Genomic DNA, 27761 nt, shown 5'->3' with positions numbered 1-27761 from the left:
CTGAGCCCATTCAATTGATGGCTCAACTTAAGCTTCTGAAAAACCAGTCTGATGTGGTTTGGTACATCTGTCGTTGGCTTATTTGTTTTGCGTTCATTTTTACGGTTTTCAGAAAGATTGGTTGAAGTGCTGCTGGTGGCTGTAGCATTGATATGCAGGGAAGCTTTTTGATCTGTGAGCTTTCTAGGGGGCTCACAGATTGCTAAGCTGCACTAATACCCTAAGCCCCTTTCATTTGGAGCAATGTAGATCCCAGTTCATGACTCCCAGAAGCATAGGTTCAGTAATTTGGCCACAGGCCTAGAGAGTGGGAGGCTGTAGAGACTTGGACTAATGATGAACTCTTGCCTCCCCCAGGAATATGTGGTGTCTGTCATAAGGTCCAGAGAGCTGCCTTCCACGGAGACCAGCAGAAGAGTGAGCAAACATGAAGTCCAGTCCTGCTATCCAGGCTGCCATTGACCTCATGCAGGGGCAGCAGGTACCATCATGTGCCACATAACCATGTTTCTATCGGTGATGGATGGTGTATCTGATGGTGGTCCCATGAGATTATACAACTATATTTTTACTACACATTTTCTGTGTTTAGATACGTTTAGATACACAAATACTTACCACTGTGTTATAGTTGCCTACAGTACCCAGTACAGTAACATGCTGCACAGGTGTATAGCCTAGGAGCAGTAGGCCATGCTGTACAGCCTAGGTGTGGAGTAGGTTATGCCATCTAGGGTCAGGTGTGTATGATCTGTCATAGCACAATGACAAAATTGTGTAATGACATATTTTCAGAGCATGTCCCCGTCATTAAATGATGCCTAACTTTTTCCCAGGGAAAACCCAGTCCTCTCCATTCCTAAAGTACCTTCTAAATGAGATCAAACGAAAGTGGTATGAAAACATTACCTTTCGGCAGAGGGTGATGGCTCACGCCTATAATCCCAGCACTTTGAGAGGGTGAGGCAGGTAGATCACCTGTGGTCAGGAGTTCAAAACCAGCCTGGCCAACATGGTGAAACCCTGTCTCTACTGAAAAATACTAAAAATTAGCGAGGCATGGTGGCAGGTGCCTGTAATCCCAGCTACTTGGGAGGCTAAGGCAGGAGAATCCCCTGAACTCGGGAGACAGAAGTTGCAGTGAGCCAAGATTGCAGCATTGCACTCCAGCCTGGGCAACAGAGTAACTCCATCTCAAAAAAAAATAAAAGGAAAAGAAAGTATTACCTTTCTCCCCCCAGAAGCAATGTGCTTTGCGTTTGGGATGAATCCATTTGATGGATAGTGTAGTGTTGAAAGCATGGCAGAAGACATAGTAGAGTCCATTATTGTTAACACCGTGTGAGTCAGGGTGAGGGGTGGAAAGTACCCGGAACAGCCGGAAAACAACTCAGAGATAAACCCTTGTCTCTTTTTCTGTGAGCCCTGTATGGTTCTTCACTTCCAGCGTGGCAGTCTTCAGAGCTCTTGTGCAAAAATAACACCATACAGTCCTTCCCAGGAAACACCACTTACTGTCCTTACTAGTGTTGGGAAAGAAGAGAAGACACTCTTAGAAATGTCCTTAAAAATGAGACTGATAACGGACTGTGTCTTAGAGCCTTGAAAGGAAAGGAGAAGTTGTAGGTTAGCTGGGAATGTCAGCTAACCTGAGCCTAGGGACCCGAGCCCAAGGGCAGACCGAGGCTCCCCGGCACAGGGAGGTGCTGCCTGTGATAAGGGGGCAGCACTGGCACTGTGCAGGCTACTCCCTAGAAAGATCAGCTTGAATATGCCTCAGGCTGAGGCACCAGGTGGAATGGGAAGTGAGTTCATGGCGGTAATTTAGTTCTCCAGAGTTGTAGTTCTCCAGAGTTCTTGTCTTAGGACTGGATAAGAGTGGTTGGAATGCTAATTGCCCAAAGGGAAACCCTGGACTACCCTGGCCTCCCACAGGATTCTCATAGTGGTTGCAGCTCCCTGAACTGGGAAGGCCAGAGCCGGTGTTGCCCAATGCTCTCCTTATCCAGTATGCCACGCACCCACCACCAGCAACAGATGAGTATGGTCATGAGTGTGGTCACGTCTCACCCAGTCATTTGCTCAATTGTGAAAAAGAAATTGTTGTTCAGAGAAGAGCAAAGTGTTTTTCTATGAGCCAAAGGTTGGTCAGGATATGCTAGTGAGGAGGACTAGAGAGTGCGTCGCAGACACTGATAAGGAGCACTGGGCAAGGGCACTTCTCTCAGGGCAGAGCCCACAAGGAGTGCCCCGGCCCCAGAAACAGGAGAACTGAAGGCTGGTGGGGGTCTACCCAGTAGTCCCTTCCCCACTGTGTGCCTTTAGGCTACAGCCTCCAAGGCCCAGTGCCCCATTTTCTCCCCCACACCACACTGGGGAGGAGGCTGACCCTGAGAATGGTACAACCATCTGCCTGCCCCTGGGCGTGGATGCTCTTGGGCTTAGTTCTTTCTCTGCAGTAGGAGGGTGTTTAGCTACACGAGAGAGTCTCACCTTTGACATTTTATAACCTTCAATCAGTCTAGCAAAGATCTAGAATTTATTGTGATAGAATTAAAAGGTTTACCTTTTCCTACTTACATGCACATGGGTATTTGGGTACCATATTTATAATTTACAATTAGTTTGAGAGAGAGAGATTGCAACAGTATGGTTGGGGGCCTGGTATTTGAGGCATTTGCTGGTGGGCATGTTTTGAACATGTATTGGGCCCTTATACGTACTGACACCTAACTATTCCCATCACTGTTGGACAGGTGTTTCTCCCTGTGCTGGGAAGACAGGGACGCCCCTCACTAAGGTAGAGCTGCTATGGGTAGTCTAACTTCTGAGGACAATGAACCCCTTTTCTGGCAGGGTAGGATGGGGAGGAGCAAGATGTGAGAGGGCACTGGGCAGAGGAGGTGCCCATTAGTGACACAAAAACCTCCATTCTACTGTGAGGCCTGTGGAATGCAGATGGAAAGCAGGATTCCCACTAATGAAGATCTTGTAGAAAAGAGGCCCAGAGAGGGACAGTAGATTTGTTCAAGGTTACACAGCCAGATGGTATGAAGACAGGGCAGTACCATAGTCGCTGGGTCCCTCGTCTGATGATGTTGCTGTCTCTGCTTTAGTACTCTGTAATGGGTCTGGAGCGTGCCACGAGGTGAGGGTTAGTTTGGAGCGTTTGCCACCCTGGCTCTCTGGATGTGGAACTTGCTGGGCTTTGTGGTTTTTCCATCAGCCATTGATAGGAGCAGAGTGTTGTAGTGTTCTGTGGCAGAGGCCACCCAGGGAAGCGATCGACTGTAAGCACAGAGCCAGCTGCCGCCCGAGGTGTTGTGGATGGAGCCTAAATGTGTTGTTTTGCATGTCTCTCCTTTTCCTTTTAAACCAAATTTCCCTTATCACACAGGTTTTCAGCCAGCTCATCTACTCCAAAGTGCCGGGAAGTTCTTATTTCCCTATATGCAGTGGCTGTAAGAGATCTAGAGCTCTAGACAGCTAAGATGAAGGAGGATTTGAAAACTTTAGTTAGGTAATTAGATAATTATTGAAATGAGGGAGCATGGATCCCAAAAGTTAAACAGTCTCAAAGGGACACTTGGTACCACCTTAGGAGTCATTCAACAACTCTAAAACAATGAAGTCACTACTTTGACTACTGTTGCAATGTACCTTGTTTAGCATAGTTGGGGAATGTGGTATTTCAGATCACTGAAGTTTATCCTTTCAAATGCCAAAATTAATAACAACCCCAAAACTTTTTTGATTGCAGTTTCTTGAAAATGGTATGCTTCCCTGCCGTGTTAAACTGAACCTTTATGGATGGCCTCCATAGGGCTGAGAGGGTCTCACCTCTGCTTGGGTGGGCCTGGTCCTGAGGTGTGGAGTCAGCTTCTCTCTTCTTACCTCTCTGCCCTCTTTTTCAGAGCTGTCCCTTCCCTGAGACACTGTCCCTACCTTCCCTGAGACATTGTCCCTATATATAGGTAAAGATTTCCTCTACATCTCATGGTTTACTGACTCTGTGTCAAAAACTGAAAAGCCAAACCATCACCCTTGGTAAATTATTAGGTATGATGTAGTCTGAGTACCTCTCTTGTGGAATAAGATGCTTAGCTGGCCACCACACCGTCTAAAGAATTTTGTTTTGTTTTGAGACGAAGTTTTGCTTTGTCGCCAGGCTGGAGTGCAGTGGTGTGATCATGGCTCACTACAACCTCCGCCTCCTGGGTTCAAGTGATTCTCCTGCCTCAGCCTCCTGAGTAGCCAGAATTACAGGTGCGTACCACCATGCCCAGCTAATTTTTGTATTTTTAGTAAAGGCAGGGTTTCACCATGTTAGCCAGGATGGTCTCCATTTCTTGACCTTGTGATCCATCCACCTTGGCCTCCCGAAGTGCTGGGATTACAGGCGCAAGCCACCACACACGGCCCTAAAGAATGTTTTTGGCCAGGCACAGTGGCTCACGCCTGTAATCCCAGCACTTTGGGAGACCGAAGCAGGCGGATCACGAGGTCAAGAGATTGAGACCATCCTGACCAACATGGTGAAACCCTGTCTCTACTAAAAAAAAAAATACAAAAATTAGCTGGGCATGGTGTCTGCGCCTGGAATCCCAGCTACTCAGGAGGCTGAGGTGGAAGAAGCACTTGAACTGGGAGGTGGAGGCTGCAGTAAGCCAAGATTGCACCACTGCACTCCAGCCTGGTGCTGGAGTGAGACTCCATCTCAAAAAAAAAAAAAAAAATGTTTTTATTTCTCTTTTAAGAAGAATAAGACCAGAAGTGTGACTTCTAGGCAAGTGGAGAAATAATAATCTCTGTCATTTATCCATGGCTTTATGGACTTGGTAGATCTTTGAGAATCCACTAGGTGTCAGGCTCCATGGTTGGTACTGTGTTTAGAACAGTATTCTCTCACTTGAGGGCACAGTGAGTACTGTGACCATGTTGTTTGTAGTAAATTACATGGGAAGTTAGCTTACCCTCACAGAGGATGGGAGACAGTTGTTGCTAGCATTTGCATATTCATTAGCCTCCCACCTTCTCCCTGTTGGAAATTTAACTGTCCCACACGTACAGCAGATGTGTATTGTAGTAACCTGTGATGCCTGAACTGTTCAAGATGATCAAGTTAAAATATTAATGTGCTGAGTTAAATGCTTTATTCAGCTTGTCTGCATCTAGGTTATCTAAATTACGCATCCACTTCAAAAATTCTGACAGTCACCTCTTCTCTTGGAATAATTATTTTAATGTAATTCAGATATCATTTTATCATAGCCCAGCAGTACTGGGGAGGGAATGACTCTAAATTTATCATAGTAAAATCATATTAAATGATATTTCACTAATTCAGAATTGGGGATAATTTGGCAATTAAAGGCAGAGTGTGTCATTCCTCTCCTGGAAGTAATGAACAGTAATGATGGGATCACAGAGATTGTCTTGCTTTTTGCTTAAAAAAGAGATAGAGCAGTTTTTAGATTCTTTGGAAATGTTGGATTATCTGCCAAGAAATAATTGAGAATTAGTATTAATGGCTCCTCCCCCAACTCCACTTTCCAGACTTCAGATGGAATCAACTATGTATAATGTCAAAGTTAGGAAGTTGCATTTCTTAAATATTTTTTGTAAGCCGCCTTTTGCATTTTGATGAAGCTTTAAGAGCTCCTCTTGGGTCCAGGGGAAGATGGTAAACAATAACCACTGGCAGTTCCCATGACACTAACCCTAGTGCAGGTTCTAGGGATGTTGTAGGGCCGTTTCAGTTCAATCTTTTTCTTCTGTTTAGAATTTTTATTGAAACGATTTCACGTGGCTGGGCACGGTGGCTCACACCTGTAATCCTAGCACTTTGGGAAGCCGAGGCAAGTGGATCACCTGAGGTCAGGAGTTCGAGACCCTCCTGGCCAACATGGTGAAACCCTGTCTCTGCTAAAAATACAAAAATTAGCCAGGTTTGCTAGCAGGTACATGTAATCCCAGCTACTTGGGAAGCTGAGGCAGGAGAATCATTTAAACCTGGGAGATGGAGGTTGCAGTGAGCCGAGATCACGCCACTGCACTCCAGCCTGGGCTACAGAGCGAGACTCCATCTCAAAAAAATAAAAAAGAAAGATGAAATCTCAGATATTTCTGACCTTCGACTCCTCAAATCTATTTGGTCCAGACAGCCTCTTCCAGTACTCTGCGTTTTGCTAATGGTAGAAAAGCACAGTGGCTCACACTTATAATCCCAGCACTTTGGGAGGCCGAGGCGGGTAGATCACCTGAGGTCAGGTGTTCACCTGGCCAACACAGCAAAACCCTGTCTCTACTAAAATTATAAAAATTATCCCGGCATGGTGGCATGCACCTACAGCCCCAGGTACCGGGGAGGCTGAGGTGGGAGGATCACCTGAAACCAGGAGGTTGAGGCTGCAGTGAGCCAAGATCATACTACTGCACTCCGGTCTTGGCAACCAGAGTGAGACCCTGTCTCAAAAAATAAAAAATAACAATAAAAAATTTTGTTTAATTAGCCAGATGTGGTGGCACGTGCTTGTAATCCCAGCTACTCAGAAGGCTGAGGCAGGAGAATCGCTTGAACCTAGGAAGTGGAGGTTGTAATGAGCCAAGACGATGCCACTCACTGCACTCCAACCTGGGTGACAGAGTGATACTGTGGCAAAAATAAATAAATAAATAAAATAACAAAAAAGTAGCATCCAGCACCAAAGAGGAAATAATAATGACTTCCTGTAGACATAGCTCTGACCAGTGCTTATAATGAAAACATTACCTCCCTTCAGAGTTCCCCCAGGGCTTAGGTGACCTTGGCTGTGAGTAGGAGTAGTGGATTTCAAAATCATACGGCTGTATTACTCTAATAACAGAAGACTCAAGCAGTCCTCTCACCTCAGCCTCCTGAGTAGCTGGGAGCACTGACTGGAAAGAGAGGCTTGGGTGACTCAGTTGGGTGAAACACAGAGAAGGCAGCACAGTACAACACATGGAATATCTGAAGCAGTTTTTAAAATTAATTCCAGACAGAAGAGGGCAGCACACTTCACAGGGCCAACTGGACAGGGGAGCCATCCAGGAGACCTATGATGGGTGGGGAGCAATAGCAAGGGAGAGGGAGGGACCTGAGAGTAGAAGCCTTTATTGGGATGTAAGGAGCTACCTGAGCAGGTTTCCTATGGGGAGGTCTAATTGATGGGTTAAATGCAAGCAGGCATGCATTCCATGGAGTCATGAATGACTGAGAGAGGTGGTCACTGATATATCCACACAGTCCATGTGAGATCTGTGGGGTGAGGCAAGTAGGTTATATCAAGATGTCCTATAATGAAGCGGTCACCAGGAGAAGGTTGTATAAAGCAGTTATTGGGATTAGTAACATTGAGAAACAGGGAGGAGGTGAACTAGAAACTGTTGAGGGTGACTGAACCCACTTCTGATACCAGAAAGTCCAATTTGTATTTAAGAGGGATGCTGAGGCAACAAAAAAATTACAAGAATTCACTACAGAATACTTGGGTATATACAAGCATAGGTCCTTAGATTCTGTTTAGCACTATCTAAACCAGATTCAAGTATCAGCATTTAAATTAAATATCTATCTTGGAATATATACTATTCCTTGAACATTCTGATAGAAACAGCAAGAGAAAGCAATAGCATTGTTTTACTGCATAGCAGTGATTACATTATGTTTTGCATCTGTTTTTTTAATTAAAAAATTGAGACAGGGTCTCATTCTGTCATTTAGGCTGGAGTGTGCAGTGGCGTGATCATAGCTAACTGCAGTCTTCTTTTGAAAAGTGTTCATATCCTTCGCCCACTTTTGGATGGGTTTGTTTGCTTTTTCTTGTAAATCTGTTTTAGTTCTTTGTAGATTCTGGATATTAGCCCTTTGTCAGATGGGTAGATTGCAAAAATGTTTTCCCATTCTGTTGGTTGTCAGTTCACTCTAATGATTGTTTCTTTTGCTGTACAGAAGCTCTGGAATTTAATTAGGTCCCATTTGTCTATTTTGGCTTTTGCTGCCAATGCTTTTGGTGTTTTAGTCATGATGTCCTTTCCTATGCCTATGTTCTGAATGGTTTTGCCTAGGTTTTCTTCTAGGGTTTTTATGGTGTTAGGTCTTATGTTTAACTCTTTAATCCATCTGGAGTTAATTTTAGTGTAACGTGTCAGAAGGGGTCCAGTTTCTGCTTTCTGCACATGGCTAGCCAGTTTTCCCAACACCGTTTATTAAATAGGGAATCCTTTCCCTGTTGTTTGTTTTTGCCAGGTTTGTTAAAGATCAGATGGTTGTAGATGTGTGGCGTTACCTCCAAGGCCTCTGTTCTGTTCCATTTGTCTGTATCTCTGTTTTGGTACTAGTACCATGCTTTTTTGATTACTATAGCCATGTAGTATAGTTTGAAATCAGGTAGTGTGATGCCTCTGGCTTTGTTCTTTTTGCTTAGGATTGTCTTGACTATGCGGGCTCTCTTTTGGTTCCATATGAAGTTTAAGGTGTTTTTTTCCAGTTTTTTGAAGAAGGTCATTGGTAGCTTGATGGGGATAGTGTTGAATCTATAAATTACTTTGGGCAGTATGGCCATTTTTGTGATACTGATTCTTCCTAACCATGAGCATGGAATGTTTCTCCATCTGTTTGTGTCCTCTCTTATTTCCTTGAGCAGTGGTTTGTAGTTCTCCTTGAAGAGGTCCTTTACATCCTTTGTTACTTGTATTCCTAGGTATTTTATTCTCTTTATAGCAGTCGTGACTGGGAGTTCACTCATGATTTGGCTCTCTGTTAGTCTGTTATTGGTGTATAGATATGCTTGTGATTTCTGCACATTGATTTTGTATCCTGAGACTTTGCTGAAGCTGCTTATCAGTTTAAGGAGATTTTGGGCTGAGATGATAGAGTCTTCTAAATATACAATCGTGTCGTCTGCAAATAGAGACAATTTGACTTCCTTCTTTCCTAATTGAATATCCTTTTTTTTTTTCTTGTCTAATTACTCTGGCTAGAACTTCCAATACTATATTGAATAGGAGTGGTGAGAGAGGGCATCCTCATCTGGTGCCAGTTTTCAAAGGGAATGTTTCCAGTTTTTGCCCATTCAATATGATATTGGCTGTAGGTTTGTTGTAAGTAGCTTTTATTATTTTGAGATATGTTCCTTCGATACCTAGTTTACTGAGAGTTTTTAGCATAAAGGTGGTTGAATTTAGTGGAAGGCCTTCTCTGCATCTATTGAGATAATCGTGTGGTTTTTGGCTTTGGTTCTGTTTATGTGGTGAATTACATTTTTAGACTTGTTTATGTTGAACCAGCCTTGCATCCCCGGGATGAAGCCTACTTGATCATGATGGGTAAGCTTTTTGATGTGCTGTTGCAATTTGTTTGCCAGTATTTTATTGAAGATTTTTGCATCTATGTTCATCATAGATATTGGCCTGAAGTTTTCTTTTTTTGTTGAGTTTCTGCTGGGTTTTGGTATCAGGATGATGTTGGTCTCATAAAATGATTTGGGAACGATTCCCTCTTTTTGTATTGTTGGGAATAGTTTCAGAAGGAATGATACCAGCTCCTTTGTACATCTGGTAGAATTCAGCTGTGCACCTGTCTGGACCTGGACTTTTTTGGTCAGTAGGCTATTAATTGCTGCCTCAACTTCAGCCCTTGTTATTGGGTCGAAACCCTGTTCAAGGTTTCAATTTCTTCCTGGTTTAGGCTTGGGAGGGTACAAGTGTCCAGGAATTTATCCATTTCTTCCAGGTTTACTGGTTTATGTGCATAGAGTTGTTTGTAGTAATCTCTGATATTAGTTTGTATTTCTGTGGAATCAGTAGCAATAGCTCCTTTTTCACTTTTTATTGCATCTATTTGACTCTTCTCCATTTTCTTTTTTATTAATCTGGCTAGTGGTCTATTTTGTTGATCTTTTCAAAAAAACCAGCTCATGGATTTATTGATTTTTTGAAGTTTTCTTTAATTTTTTTTGTCTCTGTCTTCTTCAGTTCTGTTCTGATCTTAGTTATTTCTTCTGCTAGCTTTTGAGTTTTTTTGATCTTGCTCCTCTAGCTCTTTCAATTTTGATAATAGGGTGTCTATTTTAGATCTTTTCTCACTTCTCTGGTGGGCATTTATTGCTATAAGTTTCCCTCCAGACACTGCTTTAAATGTGTCCCAGAGATTCTGGTACGTTGTGTCTTCATTCTCGTTGGTTTCAAAAAACATCTTTATTTCTGCCTTCATTTCATTGTTTACTCAGTTGACATGCAGGAGCAGGTTGTTCACTTTCCATGAAGTTGTGCGGTTCTGAGTTAGTTTCTGAATGCTTAGTTCTAATTTGATTGCCCTGTTGTCTGAAAGACTGTTATGATTTCCATTCTTTTGCATTTGCTGAGGAGTGATTTACTTCCAATTATGTGATCAATTTTCGAGTAGGTGCAATGTGGTGCTGAGAATAATGTATATTCTGTGGATTTGGGGTGGAGATTTCTCTGGATATCTATTAGGTCTGCTTGGTCTAGATCTGAGTTCAAGTCCTGCATATCCTTGTTAATTTTATGTCTCGTTGATCTGTCAATATTAATTGACAGTGAAGTGTTAAAGTCTCCCACTATTATTGTGTGGGAGTCTCAGTCTCTTTGTAGGTCATTAAGAACTTGCTTTATGTACCTGGGTGCTCCTTTATTGGGTGCGTATATATTTAGGATTATTAGCTCTTCTTGATGCATCGATCCTTTTACCATTATGTCATGCCTTTCTTTGTCTCTTTTGATCTTTGTTGGTTTAAAGTCCATTTTATCAGATACTAGGATTGCAACTCCTGCTTTTTTTTTTTTGCTCTCCATTTGCTTGACAAATCTTTCTCCATTCCTTTATTTTGAGTCTCTGTGTGTCCTTGCATGTGAGATGGGTCTCCTGATTACTGATGGGTCTTGACTCTTTATCCAATTTGCCAGTCTGTGTCTTTTGATTGGGGCATTTAGCCCATTTATATTTAAGGTTAATATTGTTATGTGTGAATTTGATCCTGCCCTTTTGATGCTCGCTGGATGTTTTACCCATTAGTTGATGCATTTTCTTCATTGTGTCGATGGTCTTTACCATTTGTTACGTTTTTGGAGTGGCTGGTACTGGTTGTTCCTTTCCTTGTTTAGTGCTTCTTTCAGGAGCTCTTGTAAGGTAGGCCTGGTGGTGACAAAATCTCTCAGCAATTGCCTGTCTGTAAAGGATTTTATTTTTCCTTCGCTTATGAAGGTTAGTTTGGCTGGATGTGAAATTCTAGGTTGAAAGTTTCTTTCTTTAAGGATGTTGAATATTGGCCCCCACTCTATTCTGGCTTGTAGGGCTTCTGCAGAGAGATCCACTCTGAGTCTGATGGGCTTCCCTTTGTGGGTAACCCAATCTTTCTCTCTGGCTCTCCTTAGCATTTTTTCCTTCATTTCAACCCTGGCGAATCTGATGATTGTGTGCCTTGGGATTGCCCTTCTTGAAGAATATCTTTATGGTGTTCTCTGTATTTCCTGGACTTGAATGGTGGCCTGCCTTGCTAGGTTGGGGAAGTTCTCCTGGATAATATCCTGAAGAGTGTTTTCTAGCTTGGATTCATTTTCTCCGTCACATTTAGGTACACCTATCAAACGTAGATTAGGTCTTTTTACATAATTCCATATTTCTTGGAGGCTTTGTTCATTTCTTTTCATCCTTTTTTCTCTATTCTTGCCTTCTCGTTTTTTTCATTGAGTTGATCTTCAGTCTCTGATATCCTTTCTTCTGCCTGGTCGATTCGGCTATTGAAACTTGTGTATGCTTCACGAAGTTCTTGTGCTGTGTTTTTCAGCTCCATCAAGTCATTTATATTCTTCTCTAAGCTGTTTATTCTAGTTAGCATCTCATCTAACCTTTTTTCTGGGTTCTTAGTTTCTTTGCATTGTGTAACCACATGTTCTTTTAGCTCTGAGAAGTTTGTTATTACCCACCTTCTGAAGCCTGTTTCTGTCAATTCATCAGATTCATTCTCCATCCATTTTTGATCCCTAGCTGGTGAGGTGTTGTGATCCCTTGGAGGAGGAGGCGCGTTCTGGTTTTTGGTGATTTCATCATTTTTGCACTGGTTTCTTCCCATCTTAGTGGCTTTATCTACCTGTGGTGTTTGTAGTTGGTGACTTTTATATGGAGTCTCTGAGTGGATGTCCTTTTTGTTGATATTGAAGCTGTTTCTTTCTGTTTCTTAGTTTTCCTTCTAACAGTCAGGCCCCTGTGCTGCAGGACTGCTGGAGGTCCACTCCAGACCCTGCTTCACTGGAGCCACCCACAGGGGCTGCCGAACAGTAACGGTTGCTACTGGTTTCTTCTTCGGTTATCTTCGTCCCAGAAGGGCACCCGCCGGATATCAGCCCGAGCTCTCCTTTATGAGGTGTCTCTTTGGGTATACGGGGGTCAGGGAGCTGCTCGAGGAGACAGTCTGTCCCTTATAAGAACTCAAGTGCTGTGCTGGGAGCTCCGTTGTTCCATGCAGAGCTGCTGGGCAGGTACCTTTAAGTCTGCTGCAACAGAACTCATAACCACCTCTTTTCTCAGGTGCTCTGACTAGGAAAGTTGGCTTTATTTATAAGCTCCTGACATGCTGCTGCCTTTTATCAGAGATGCCCTGCCCCGCACGAAGTAGTCTAGTCACAGTCTGCCAGCAGAGATGTTGCTGCCGCAGGCTCTGCCCAGCTGCTGTGTGAACTGCCTCAGTATTGGCTGACTTGGTAGTGGCGGTATTTGGTAGTGGCCGATGCCCTTCCCCCCACTGAGCTGGACCATCCTGGGTCCAGCTGCGCTTGCTGCGAGACTGTCAATCCAGAGCATTTCAGATTGCTTGTTTTGTGGGGGTGGTACCTGCCAAGCCAGATTGCCTGGCTCCCTGTCTTAGCCCCCTCCCTTTTAGTTGAATGGGTGGCTCTGTCTCCCAGGCATTCCAGGCGCCAATTGAAACGGCCACCCAGATTTGTGTGAGTTTCTGTGCACCAACCTGCAGCACCAGCCGTGCTGAAAACTCATGGTGCTTTTCGGCCCAGGAATCTCCTGGTCTGTGGGCAGTGAAAACTTGTTTGGAAATGCAGTGAGCACTCACCCTGGGCATTGTACTTGCTGGGAACTGCACTCTGGAGCTGTTCCTATTCGGCCATCTTTCACTGAGCCTTTAATATGGCACCACGCCTTGGGAGATCAGCCTGGAAGAGTATTTTTTGTTGTCAACAGACCAATAGGTCTTTTTTGTTTGTTTTTGAGACGCATCTTGGTCTGTTGCCAGGCTGGAGTGCAGTGGCACAATCTCAGCTCACTGCAACCTCTACCTCCCAGGTTCATGCAGTTCTGCTGCCTCAGCCTCCACGTAGCTGGGACTACACATGTGCACCACCACACCCAGCTAATTTTTGTATTTTTAGTAGAGATGGGGTTTCACCGTGTTGGCAGGATGGTCTTGATCTCTTGACCTTGTGATCTGCCCACCTCGGCCTCCCAAAATGTTGGGATTGTCGGCATGAACCACCACTCCTGGCGGGTTTTGTTTTTTCATCCATTCAGCCACTCTGTCTTTTGACTGAAAAGTTTAGTCCGCTGACATTCAGTGTTATTATTGATAAGTAAGGACTTAATCCTGCCATTTTGTTACTTGTTTTCTGGTTGTTTTGTGGTCTTCTCTTCCTTCTTTCCTTCCTGTCTTACATTAGTGAAGGTAATTTTCTCTGGTGATATAATGTAGTTTCTTGTTTTTTGTGTATCTATTACATGTTTTTTGGTTTGAGGTTACCATGAGGCTTGCAAATACTATCTTATAACCCATTATTTTAAGCTTACAATAACAACACTGTTTGCATAAACAAGTAAAAATAAAGTAAAAACTCTACAACTTTGTCTTCCTACTTTTTAACTTTTTGTTATTTCTGTCTTATTATACTGTCTATGTCTTGAAAAGTTGTTGTAGTTAAAATTTTTGATTGGCTCATAGTTTAGTCTCCCTGCTTAGAATAAGAGTAGTTTATACACCCTAGTTACAGTGTTATAACATTCTGCATTTCTCTGTGTATTTACTATTCCCAATGGGTTTTATACCTTCAAGTGGTTACTTAATGCTCATTAATGTCTTTGTCTTTCTGACTGAAGCACTCCCTTTAGCATTTCTTCTAGGACAGGTCCATATTGATGAAATCCCTCAGCTTTTGTTTGTGTGAAACGTCTTTATTTCTCCTTCACTTCAAAGGATATTTTCATTGGATATACTGTTGTGTAGGGTAAATGTTTTTTTCCTTCAGCACTTTCGATATGTCATGCCACTCTCTCCTAGCCTGAAGTGTTTCTACTGAAAAGTTTGCTGCCAGATGTATTGAAGCTCCATTGTATATTATTGGTTTCATTTCTCTTACTGCTTTTAAGATTCTTCCTTTATTTTTGATCTTTGGGAGTGTGATTATTAAATGCCTTGAGGCAGTCTTTCAGCTAAATGTGGGTGGTGTTTTATAACTTTTTTTGTACTTGGATATTGTTATCTTTCTGTAGGTTTGGGAAGTTCTGTTACAATCCCTTTGAATAAACTTGCTATCCCCCACTCGCTCTACCTCGTCTTTAAGGCCAAAATCGCTTAGATTTGCCCTTTTGAGGCTATTTTCTAGATCCTATAAGCATGCTTCATTGTTTTTTATTCTTTTCTTTGTCTCCTCTATGTATTTAGAAATAGCCTGTCTTCAAGCTCATTAATTCTTTCTTCTGCTTGATCAATTCTGCTATTAAAAGACTCTAATGCATTCTTCAGTATGCCAGTTACATTTTTGGTTCCAGAATTTCTGCTTGATTCTTCTTTAATAATTTCAATCTCTTTGTTAAATTTATCTAATTATGAAATCCTTCTCTGTGTTATTTTGAATTTCATGAGTTTCCTCCACACAGCTATTTTGATTTCTTTGTCTGAATGGTCATATATCTCTGTTTCTCCTGGATGGGCCCTGGTGTCTTATTAATTCATTTGATGAGGTCATATTTTCCTGGATAGTGTTGATGTTAGCAGATGTTCTTTGGTGTCTGGGCATTGAAGAGTTAGTTATTAACTGTAGTTTTCACTGTTAGGGCTTGTTGTACCCATCTTCCTTGGAAAGGCTTTCCAGATATTTGAAAAAACTTAGATATTGTGATCTAAGCTGTGTTTGCTTTAGGGGGTACCCCAAGCCTCCTAAACTCTGGTTCTTGCAGACTTATAGTAGTACTGCCTTAATGGTCTTGGACAAGATCCAAGATAATTCTCTGGGTTATGAAGAGATTCTTGTTCTCTTCCTTTTCTTTCTCCCAAACAAACAGAATTTTTCTCTCTGCTCTGAGCCATCTAAAGCTTGGGGTTGAATGATACAAGCACCCCTGTGGCCACCATTACTATGACTGCACTGAGTCAGACCTGAAGCCAGCACAGCACTGGGTCTTGCCCAAGACCTGCTGTAACCACTCCCTAGCTATTGCGTAAGTTTCCTGAAGGCCCTGGTGCTCTACCGTCATCACATGGTAAAAACAGCTAGGCCTGTGTCCTTCCCTTCAGGATGGCAAGCTCTCCCAGGCTCCAGTGGGTCCAGAGGTGCTGCCTGGGAACCAGGGCCTAGATAAAAAACTTTAAAAGTCTACCTGGTGTTTTACTGTGCTATGGCTGAGCTGTCACTCAAACCACAAGATGCAGTCCCTCCCACTCTTTCCACCCCTCTCCAAAGGCAGGGGAGCATCAATCCATGGGCACTTCAAACATAGGCCATGGAGAGTATTGCCAGACTACCGCCAATGTTCTCATGAGGCCCAAAGGCTTTTAAGTCAGCTTGTGGTGAATGCTCCTGTTCATTATTTTAATATGCCTTTTTTTTTTTTGAGATGGAGTCTCGCCCTGTTGCCCAGGCTGGAGTGCAGTGGTGTGATCTCGGCTCACTGCAACCTCCACCTCCTGGGTTCAAACAATTCTCCTGCCTCAGCCTCCTAAGTAGCTGGGATTACAGGCGCCCACCACCAGGCACAGCTAATTTTTATATTTTTAGCAGAGATGGGGTTTTACCATGTTGGCCAGGCTGGTCTCAAACTCCTGACCTCATGATCTACCCACCTTCCAAAGTGCTTCTTATAAAAGTACAATGCAATATAAAAATAATCAAACTTACCCTTCTACAAATACTTGAAGAAGAGCATCCATGAGAGAAAATAAGGCAATAGCTGGAGAAATAGAACGATATTCCAAAGGAATGTATACTTTGCTATCAGTGAAAATTAGGTCTGCAAGGATGAGAGCCACAACCAATAAGATCAGGAAAACTCCAAATATTTGACAATAAATAAGTAAGTATGTAAATAATAGCAAAGGTAAAGGAGCTTTTGTCCGTATAGTTATACTATATTTAGGCCAATGATCAGGAACCAAAATGTTGTTATTTCATGTTAATTATACTGCTCAGTGTCAGGAAAAACTGTAGTGCAATAGAACCTCAGGAAAATCACTGTTTTCACCCAATAGAAGCAGTTCTTAATAAATTCCCACTAAACCACTTCACAAGATGTTATCATGCCCTTTTATAGTAGACACATCAGACTGACACCTCAAGAGAGAAAAGTAAAACTGAATTAAAATTACCTGTGTTTGTTTGTAAATTCTTCTTAAAATTTGAGGATTTTATAAGACATTTATACCAATTTCTCATAAAAAATAAAACCTCATTAATCTGGATAATTAAGAATTTATTAATAAAAACAAAATGAAAGCATGAGTAACATAAGCTCTTAGAAGACCAAGATTTTTTGTCAGTGACATTTTCAATAAGTACATGATTATGTATTTGTGGGTGCTTCTAGCACAGTGATGGGCACATGAGAAAAAATTCAATATAGTATTGAACTCTAAAGTACCTCCTGACACTTGCTATATTACATATTCTCAGAATATTCCCCATAAATTGATTATACTATTTGCCTAATCTATGAAGATGAATTAGTCTTCAAAGCACTTTTTAAAGAATTGTAGCTCAGGCTGTTGTCATCAGCCTCTGAGGTTTCAGGCTCTTGGTGATGAAGGTCAGAGTGCAGACCTGAGACCACTCCTCACCGACTTCAGACTCCAGTTTATCTGTGCCTGGCTTCCTCACTTTGTCTCAGAAGACTTAGGCTGAGGCCCCAGGAGGAGATCTCCATCCTTTGTCCAGAGCAGAACAGGATGGCCATGTCCATCAGAAATCACTGATCCACATATTTGTGGATTTCACCCTGGAAGAGTGGCAGCAACTGGATTCTGACCAGAAGAACCTCTGCAGGGATCTCATGCTTGAGAACTACAGCCACCTGGTGTCTGTGGGGTATCTAGTTGCCAACTCAGATGTGATCTTCAGGTTTGGACCAGAAGAAGAGTCCTGGATGGCACATGGAGGGATCCTGGTACAGACCTGTACAGAATTCTGGCAAGTTGATGAGCAGATAGATTGCTGCAAGAAAGGCCAAGATAAACTTCTGTGGCAAGCTGCATTCATAGGCAAGGAAACGCTGAAGGATGAAAGTGGTCAAGAATGCAGAACATGTAGAAAATCATTTATCTCAGCACAGACTTTGATTCTGTAAGACAAAGACTCCCTAAATATCACTCATGGGAAAATGTATTCAAAACATAAACTTTCTTAGTCAAAATAGAAGCTATGAAAGAAAGAAAGATGATGGATGTAAGACATATTAGAAAGTATGCCTCCATTCTAATCTTCATAAAACTCAACTTGCAGAGAAATTTTTTGACCCTAACCAAAGAGGGAAAGTTCTTTACCAAAAGCCAGCCCTTAATAAAAGTCAGAGAAGTCAAACTGGGGAGAAACTCTTATGAATGTACTGAATATGAAAAAGTATTTATCCAGAAAGCAAACTTAGTTGTACATCAAAGAACTCACACTGGAGAGAAACCTTATGAATGCTATGAATGAGCAAAAGGCTTCAGCCAGAAGTCAGTCATCGTAGCATACCAGAGAACTCACACATAGAAGAAGCTCTACGAATGCAGTGAGTGTGGAAAAACCTTTATCCAGAAGGCACCAATTATTAAACATAAGAAAATTCATATGGAGAAAGACTCTATAAATGCAGTTTCTATGAGAAAGCTTTCAGTAGTAAGTCAGCTCTCATTAAACATCAGATAATTCACATGGGAGAAACCTTACAAATGTAATGAATATGGGAAATCTTTAGTGTTAAACCAACTCTCATTGTATGTCACAGAATATAAATGCATATGTTGCATACTATTGTGAATAATGTGATGAAATTTTGCACTGTCCTGCTCTTTCCTGCTCATGATGGAAAACAGTGAATCATCTTTTTTGTTTGTTTGTTTGAGATGGAGTCTTGCTCTGTCTCCCAGACTGAAATGCAGTGACACGATCTTGGTTCACTGCAACCTCTGCCTTCTAGGTTCAACTGATTCTCCTGCCTCAGCCTCCCGAGAAGCTGGGATTACAGGTGTGTGCCACCACACTCAGCTAATTTTTTTATTTTATTTTATTTTATTTTTTTATTTTTTCTTTAGGACGGAGTTTCGCTCTTGTTACCCAGGCTGGAGTGCAATGGCGCGATCTCGGCTCACCGCAATCTCCGCCTCCTGGGTTCAGGCAATTCTCCTGCCTCAGCCTCCTGAGTAGCTGGGATTACAGGCACGCACCACCATGCCCAGCTAATTTTTTGTATTTTTAGTAGAGACGGGGTTTCACCGTGTTGACCAGGATGGTCTCGATCTCTTGACCTCGTGATCCACCCGTCTCGGCCTCCCAAAGTGCTGGGATTACAGGTTTGAGCCACCACGCCCGGCCAATTTTTTTATTTTTAATAGCGACAGGGTTTCACCATGTTGGCCAGGATGGTCTTGAACTCCTGACCTCAAGTGATTCACCTGCCTCAGCCTCCCAAAGTGCTGGAATTACAGGCGTGAGTCACTGTGCCCAGCTTGAATCATTCTTTTTTGCAGTATTATAACTATGCTGTATATGCTGCCTGCCCCTTAGTTACTACTTAGCTGTCTCAGTTGTCAGATTGACTGTCATGGGTTTGCAGTGCTTGCATTAAAGCTATCCTTATTGTATAATGATCCCAGAGTGCAAGAGTAGTGATGTTGGCAATTTGCATACACCAAAAGTAAGCTATAAAGGGCTCTTTAAAGTGATATGGTGAAAGTTCTTGACTTAATAAAGAAAAATGTATGCTGAGATTGTTAATATTTATAGTAAGAATCAATCCAAGAAATTGTGAAGAAGGAAAAAGAAACTTGTGCTAGTTTTGTTGTCACACCTCACATTGCAATAGTTATAGCCATAATACATGCATGATAAGTGCTAAGATGAAAAAGACATTAAATTTGTGGGTGGAAGGCATGAATAGAAATGGGTTCTGACAGAAATCAGGTTCAGTACTGTTCACCGTTTCAGGCATCCACTAGGGGTCTTGGAACATAACCTGCATAGATAACGGAGGACTACCATACATTGTCATATTGTACATCAAAGAATTCATTGAGTGTAATCATGTATATCTAATATACATCAAAAGAGTCCTCACATATCATTTAGCTTTTGGTAGATGTAAGAAAACTCAAAAGTTACTCAAATCATTCAATAAATAACATATTCTTTTTCTTTTTCTTTTTTTTTTTTTTGAGATAGGGTCTCTGTCACTCAGGCTGGGGTGCAGTGGCACAATCATGGCTCACCAGAACCTCATCTTCCCAGGCTCAGGTTATCTTCCCACCTCAGCCTCCCGAGTATTGGGGACTACAGGCACGCACCACCACACCCAGCTAATATTTGTATTTTTTGTAGGTGTGGTTTTGCTGTGTTGCCCAGGCTAGTCTCGAACTCCTGGGCTCAAGTGATCTGCCTGCCTCGGCCTCCCAAAGTGCTCGGATTACAGGTGTAAGCCACTGAGACCAGCCAATAAATGTTACATTCTTTAACCATGAGTTTTAGTACATTGTACATCAAAAAATTTATGAAGGGTCAAAACCATAAAGATAGCAAACACTGGAAAGCCTTTGGAAACAAGTGAGGTGTCATCTTATATCAGAGCACTTACACTTCAGAAATATCAATTTAATAAATTTGAGAACCCAGTTTTCCTGAATAATATAAGGAAAATCATGGCTCAGATATGTTATCATCCATTTTATAGAAAAGATCGCAGAGGTTACAACCAAGCAGTTGATTATAAATTATATACATATTCTCTGCAGAAGAGGTTTAAAAGCTTCTGAAAGTATAAATATATTTTATAATCAGGAGGACAGAGGAAAAGCATATTAATCCTTACTAGGCCAATCTCCAAGATTATCTGTAAATAGATAATCCCTAAATACATTAGTTTGAGAGCACATGAGCCAGCAGGATTCCCAAGCAGCCCAAATAGACCTTGCACATATATTTTATCTGTCATCAGTGCAAAAGTGGAAGCATCTTACGGAGAAAGGTTATAGTCTTCTGGGATATTTTTCTTTGAAAACTGATCAAAATTTATTATTCTTTCTTAAAGTAATTATGGTGGGGCAATAGGAGGATCAGAATTTCTAGGAAAGATCATATAAAAGGAGTATTAATTGAAATAAAAATAAGCAACTTGAATATCCAGTGATAGGTGATTAACTGTTGATATATTCATAAATTAGAATCATGCTTCCATTAATGTATTCATATTTTAAGGAGTTTGGGAAATGTTCATAGTAAACAAAGACTAAAAAAACTTAAAAAATTGCAGCTCAAATGAAAATATCATTAATTCAAAAGGAAACAATTATATTGTGTAAATCTATATCATAGTATGAAATCTTACTCTTACATAGAGCCTAAGTAAATTGTTTCCAGAATTAAAGAGTAATTCTAGATGTATAATGTACTTAATAAAACACTTTACTTACAGAATTTTAACATTCTATTTTCATTAACTTTACTTTTGCAGATGGAGGAAAAACAATATTAATATGTTACTATTAACCTTAGGCAAAGGCCATTTCTTTGCAAGTCTTAATGTCCAGCTTAAACCAAAATTCCATGATGAATTAGATTACATTAGATGGGGCACATGGCTACTTAGCAACCAGTGGACGGTGGAAGTGCTTTTTGGTTTTGCTTTTTATTTCAGTCTTTCTCATTGAAATGTTAAGTCTCAGATACATGTGTGTGTGTGTGTGTGTGTGTGTGTGTGTGTGTGTGTGTGTGTGTGTGAGAGAGAGAGAGAGAGAGAGAGAGAGAGAGAGAGATGGAGTATTGTTCTGTCGCCCAGGCTGCAGTGCAATGGCACAATCTTGGCTCACTACAACCTCCACCTCCCAGGTTCAATGAATTCTTCTGCCTCAGCCTCCTGAGTAGCTGGGATAACAGGCACCCACCATCACGCCCAGCTAATTTTTGTATTTTTAGTAGAGATGGGGTTTCACCATGTTAGCCAAGCTGGTCTTGAACTTCTGACCTCAGGTGATCTGCCTCCCTCGGCCTCCCAGAGTGCTGGGATTACAGGCATGAGCCACTGCGCCCGGCCAAGTCTCAGATATATTTAATACATGGTGTTTTCTATGTATTAAGCCTCAGATATATTTAATACATGGTGCTTTTTATGTCTCACAAACCCAAATGCAAAGGATGAGACAACTGAATGCACAATTTTCTTAAGCTTTTTTTTTTCTTTTTTTTGAAAGAAAAAAAGAGAAAGAGAGGGAGAGAGAACAGGAGTCTTGCTGTATTGCCCAGGCTGGAATGCAATCTAAAAATAGGTATTAAAAACCTCTTTTATGCCGATAATTGTGCTTAACAGCGGAGACAGGAAGGAATGAGGGAAGAAAATAACAAACAGCCAACCAATATTTCATTTAAGTCTGTGAAATGCTATGCAAATACTGAAGAGTGATTTACTTCCAATTATGTGGTCACTTTCAAAATAGGTGTAATATGATACTGAGAAAAATGTATGTTCTGTGGACCTGGGGTGAAGAATTCTATAAATATTCACTGAGTTTACTTGTTCCAGGTCTGAGTTCAAATCATAGATGTCCCTGTTAATTTTCTATCTCGTTGCTCCGTCAAATATTAACAATGTGGTGTCAAAGTCTCCCGCTATTATTGTGCAGGGGTCCAAGTCTCTTTATAAGCCATTAAGAACTTATGTATCTGGGTGTTCCTATATTGGGTGCATATATATTTATGATCATTGACTCCTATTGTTGCATTGATCCTTTTACCATTATGTAATGTCCTTCTTTTAGTTTTTGTTACTATTAAAGTCTATTTTGTCAGAGACGAAAGTTACAACTCCTGTTTTTTTTTTTTCTTTTTCTCTCCATTTGATTGGCAAGTTTTCCACATACCCTTTTAGTCCCTGTGTGTCCTTGCTTATGAGATGGATCTGGATACAGCGAACTGATGGGTTTTGACTTTTCATTCAGTTTGCCTGTTTGTGTCTCTCATTGGGGCATTTAATCCATTTAAATTTAGGATTAATATTGATATTTGTGAGTTTAATATTGTCGTTTAATGCTAGCTGGCTATTTTGCCCATTAGTTGATATAGATTCTTCATCATGGAGATACTCTTTACCTTTTGGTAAGTTTTTGGGATGACATACTGGTTGTTCCTTTCTGTGTATAGTGCTTCCTTCAGAAGCTCTTGTAAAGCAGGCCTGGTGGTGATGAAATCTCTGAGTGCTTGCTTGTTAACGAAAAATTTTATTTTTCCTTCATTTATGAAGCTTAATTTGGCTGGATATAAGATTCTGGGTTGAAAATTCTTTTCTTTGAGGATACTGAATATTGACCCCCACTATCTTCTAGTTTGCAGGGTTTCAGCTGAGAGATCTGCTGTGAGTCTGATAGGCTTCCCTTTATGGGTAACCTGACCTTTCTCTCTAGCTGCCCTTAGAATTTTCTCCATTATTTCAACCCTGGTGAATCTAACTATTATGTGTCTTGGGGTTGCTCTACTTGAGGAATATCTTTGTGGTGTTCTCTGTATTACCTGAAGTTGAGTATTTTCCTGCCTTACTAGGTTAGGGAAGTTTTCCTGAATAATATCCTGAAGAATATTTTCCAGCTTGGATTCATTCTCTTCATGTCATTCAGGTACACCTATCAAACGCAAATTAGGTCTTTTCACGTAGTCCCATATTTCTTGGAGACTGCTCATTCCTCTTTACTCTTTCTTCTCTAATCTTGTCTTCTCGTTTCATTTCATTAAGTTGGTGTTTGACCTCTGATATCCTTTCTTTTGCTTGGTCAATTCGACTGTTAAAACCTGTGTATACTTCATGGAGTTCTCGTATTGTATTCTTCAGTCCATTAATTCACTTATATTCCTCTCTAGATTGTCCATTCTCGTTAGGATTTTGTCAAACCTTTTTTCAATGTTCTCAGTTTCTTTACATTGGGCTACAACATGCTCTTTTAACTCAGAAGTTTCTTATTATCCACCTTCTGAAGCCTAAATCTGTTCATGGAATGCACTCGTTCTCCATCAGGCCTTGTTCTCTTGTTGATGAGGAACTGTGATCCGCTGTAGAAGGAGAGGCATTCTGATTTTGGGTATTTTCAGCCTTTTTACGCTGGTTTCTTCCCATCATTGTAAATTTATCCACCTGTCGTCTTTGTAATTACCGACTTTCAAATTAGGTCTCTGAATGGACAGCCAACTTATTGATTCCCAGCGCCGAAATCTGAGCAACCCACTGCACTGGCCAAAACAGCGGCGTTAAGATTCGTGGTGCTTTTCTGCCCGGGAATTCCGGTCTGGCTTCCCTCTTGAGTCCCTTTTTCAATCAGCTGAATACGCAACTCTGCCTTCCCGCAGCTCCAAACGTGGACCAAAAGGGGACCCAGTCCCGTTTACTCTGCACCAAGAACCGCTGCGCCCGGGCACCGGCAAAACTGCCACGCTGGCCGCAAGAGTCGCACTGGTGATCCGTGGGGCTTCTCCGCTGGGAATCTCCTGGTCCGTGAGCAACAAAAATTCATCTGAAAGTGTGGCGTCCTCTCATTCTCTGCGCTTTCACTGGGAACTACAACCCTGAGCTGCTAGTGATCAGCCATCTTGGATCTCTCCAATTTTCTTAATCTTGCTGCTGCAAAAAGTAAAAATAAAATTAATCAGATTTCTAACATATAAATTTAGCCAAAAAACAAAGGCCTTTATAAATACAATTTTAAAAGAAAATTGTTCAGAAGTTGTGTAACAAATGCTTTTTACTAATAACTAAAAATGTATCCTTTCTACTCCATGAGTATTTTACTTTCCTATCCAGAATATATATGAATAAGACAGTAAACTTTGGATGTTTAGTAACATTTCCATTGCATGTAAAGCCCCAGCCCCAACTTTATGGCAATACTAAAGTTACACTTGTGGTCATCAACTCAAGGAATGTGGCATGGAGACAGAAAAGAGTGGTAGAAGAGAACTGTATTTTAATGCCAGCCTGGGCAAGTCATCCAACTTTGGCCAGATCTCAGTTTCCACAATAATAAAATAAGGTATTTCAGGGATGCGTATAGGGAGTAAATGATGCTTTTGTCATCTCTTGAAACTAGACACCTAATGAACAGATACACATTAGTGAGAATTGCATTTGAGGTTGCAAATGAACTTCAGAGGTAGACATTTTAGTAAGATATACTTCGAGGGAGAAACACCTGAAAGACTGGGCTCCTTCCATTAATCAAAGGAAGGAGAACCTATTTGATGGAGCCTCCAGTAATGCCTCATTTTACCTTATGGCCGGAGACAAGGTAGCTGATGAGGAACACTTTTTTGTCCTCCTGAAGCCTCCTGTGTTGGAGGCTCTTCAGGAGGAGAAGCATCCAACAAAGGAGGTTCAGTAGCAGAAGCCTTCAGGAGGTTTCTGTCATACTGAAGCCTCCAACACAGGACTCAAATTCTACTCCAAGAGGCATGAATCCTAAGACAATGCTCACAGCCTGTGCCTAAGACTGGAGAACAGAGGACAGATACTGAGCAGAACTGGGACACTGCCAAAATTGGTCTTTGACATCAATAGACATTTTCAAAAGAAGACATACATGTGGCCAACAAGCATATGGAAAAAGCTCAGTATCACAGATTAGAGAAATACAAATCAAAACCACAATGTAATACCATTGCACACCAGTCGGAATGGCTATGAATAAAAAGTCAAAAAATAACAGATGCTGGCAAGGTTGCAGAGAAAAGAGAACACTTATACATTGTTGGTGGGAGTGTAAATTAGTTCAACCATTGTAAAAAGCAGTATGGGGATACCTTGAAAAGCTAAAGGCAGAACTACTGTTTGAGCAATCCCATTATTGAGTATATACCCAGAGGAGTATAAATCGTTCTACTATAAAGACACATGCATGTAAATGTTCACTGCAGCACTATTTACAATAGCAAACACATGGAATCAACCTCAGTACCCATCAATGACCGATCGGAGAAAGAAAATGTGGTATATATACACCATGGAATACTATGCAGCCATAAAAAAGAATGAGATCATGTCTTTTGTGGGAACATAGATGGAGCTGGAGGCTATTATCCTTAGCAAACTAGTGCAGAAACAGAAAACCAAATACTGAAGGTTCTCACCTATAAGTGGTAGCAAAATGATAAGGACTTATGAACACAAAGAAGAAAATAGATATTGGGGTCTACTTAAGCAGGGATGGTAGGAGGAGAGAGGGGACCAGAAAAGATAACCATTTGGGTACTGAGCTTGATACCTGGGTGATGAAACAATGTGTAAAACAAACCTCCCTGACACATTTACCTATGTAACAAACTTTGACATGGACCTCCAAACCTAAAATAAAAGATTAAAAAAACAGACCTTTGATGAATGATGTTAGGTTAACCTGAGATAAAGAAAATCCGCAATCCTTCTAATCTTCCCTTCCTCCACCTGGACCCATCACCTCCACCCAGGCTTGGAGAGTTAAAGCTGATGTAGATGGAGGATCAATTGGCCAAAAGAGATGAATTCTTTTCTGAAGTTGCCTTTCTCTTACTACAAGAACCTCTGATCCCACACAGTCTACTGGATCTCTGGGTATCAGCAAAATGTCATAAATCTGAACTCACTTGCTAGTGTCACCATACAGAACCAAGCCTGACAGATTACAAAGGCATGAAGGAGTAGCTTGGGTGCCTTTAGCCCCTTCAATCTGTTTCAGAAACCCCTGAAACTATACCAAGAAAATATACAATTGAGACATTTTTGGTTAAAAATTTGTAGCATGTAAATGCAGCTTGAAGCAGTTACATACAGTTTGCAGGGAAATAACTATGACTCAATAAATCCATATCCAGGAAAAGTACTGTTCACACTTGGGAGCAACAGACACGCCAACATGCAGCAACTCGAAGCATAGCCTCCGTGTACCTTTTCTAAAAACAGTTACTCAAAGTACTTGAGTCAGCTGAGCAATGAATCAAAATGAAGAACATAAAAATAAGGAAGATGACATATAGACAAAAGATGGTAAATAATATAAACTCAGAACTAAGTAAGACTAAATAATAATTGTTAACGTAGCATAAAAATGTAGCTGGTGAAAATGTAAATACATGATTTTAAAAGTAAAGATAACTAATATAAAATTATCAATAATAGTATTGATTTGAAGTTTTAGGCATTCTTACACTAAGATTCAAGGTTTGGAAGAAGACAGAAATAAAGGCAGGTTGCATTTCTTATTTTTCACAGGTACAAGTCCAGCTTTATTCTCAATATTGATGGAGAAAAACAGTATAATTATGTTTTCTAAACATTTAAATATAAACATTGATAAACTAGAAATAGGCTTCTAACTTGTGTATCACTAAAAAGTGAAATGGACAAAAACAAATCAATAGTAAAATGCAATTTAAAAAAGAAAATAACCAAGTATTTTAATAAAGAGATGATACATAAAACCAAACATACCAGAAATCATAAAAACAAACATATTATTCTTATATTGCATATTGAGAAATACTCTCAGATAACTTTAAAATTAAAGGCCTTACATGCTATACACAACAAAAACTAAATTTAAATGACAGTTTAAAAATAAAGAGATAGAGGCTGGTGCGGTGGCTCACGCCTGTAATCCCAGCACTCTGGGAAGCCGAGGTGGGCAGATCACTAGGTCAAGAGATTGAGACCATCCTGGCCAACATGGTCAAAACCCGTCTCTACTAATAATACAAAAAATTAGCTGGGTGTGGTGGTGCACACCTGTAGTCCCAGCTACTCGGGAGGCTGAGGCAGGGGAATCGTTTGAACCTAGGAGGCAGAGGTTGCAGTGAGCCGAGATCGTGCCACTGCACTCCAGCCTAACGAGAGAGTGAGACTCTGTCTAAAAAAAAAAAAAAAAAAATAGATGAGATACTAAACCATGTTTAATGAAATGGGATTTGTATTGAGGGCAGGTGTTATCTCTCCCACTGGACACATTTTTCTCTGGTACAGACTCAGGGGTTAGAGAGATGGCCAGGATCCAAAGCACTAGAAACACTAGTGATTGACTCTCTGGTCTTCCTGCTGTCATTCTAGATTACTACAACAGGGTAAAGACAATACAGAGGGATGACATTTTGATGCTGAGAGTGAGTCACTTAGGAGAAAAGTAAATTTCTATACTTTATACCTTAAGACAAATTCAGGGCAGATATTTTATTTAAATGAAGAAAATCAAAACAAATTTTGGTGAATATATTTAAAATCTTAGGATAGAGAAGGACTTTCTGAGAATAACAGT

At 41.0% G+C, this 27761-nt stretch overlaps 1 pseudogene; it reads left to right on the top strand.

Moving 5' to 3' along the window:
• The first annotated feature begins 1300 nt into the window (after nt 1–1300).
• LOC116551118 lies at nt 1301–18275 on the top strand (annotated as a pseudogene).
• Nucleotides 18276–27761: the final 9486 nt, after the last annotated feature.

This window comes from Sapajus apella, unplaced genomic scaffold, assembly GCF_009761245.1.
Source record: "Sapajus apella isolate SASKATOON/1434 unplaced genomic scaffold, GSC_monkey_1.0 scaffold9, whole genome shotgun sequence".
Taxonomy (NCBI): domain Eukaryota; kingdom Metazoa; phylum Chordata; class Mammalia; order Primates; family Cebidae; genus Sapajus; species Sapajus apella.
This window is presented reverse-complemented; position numbering and strand designations above follow the sequence as displayed.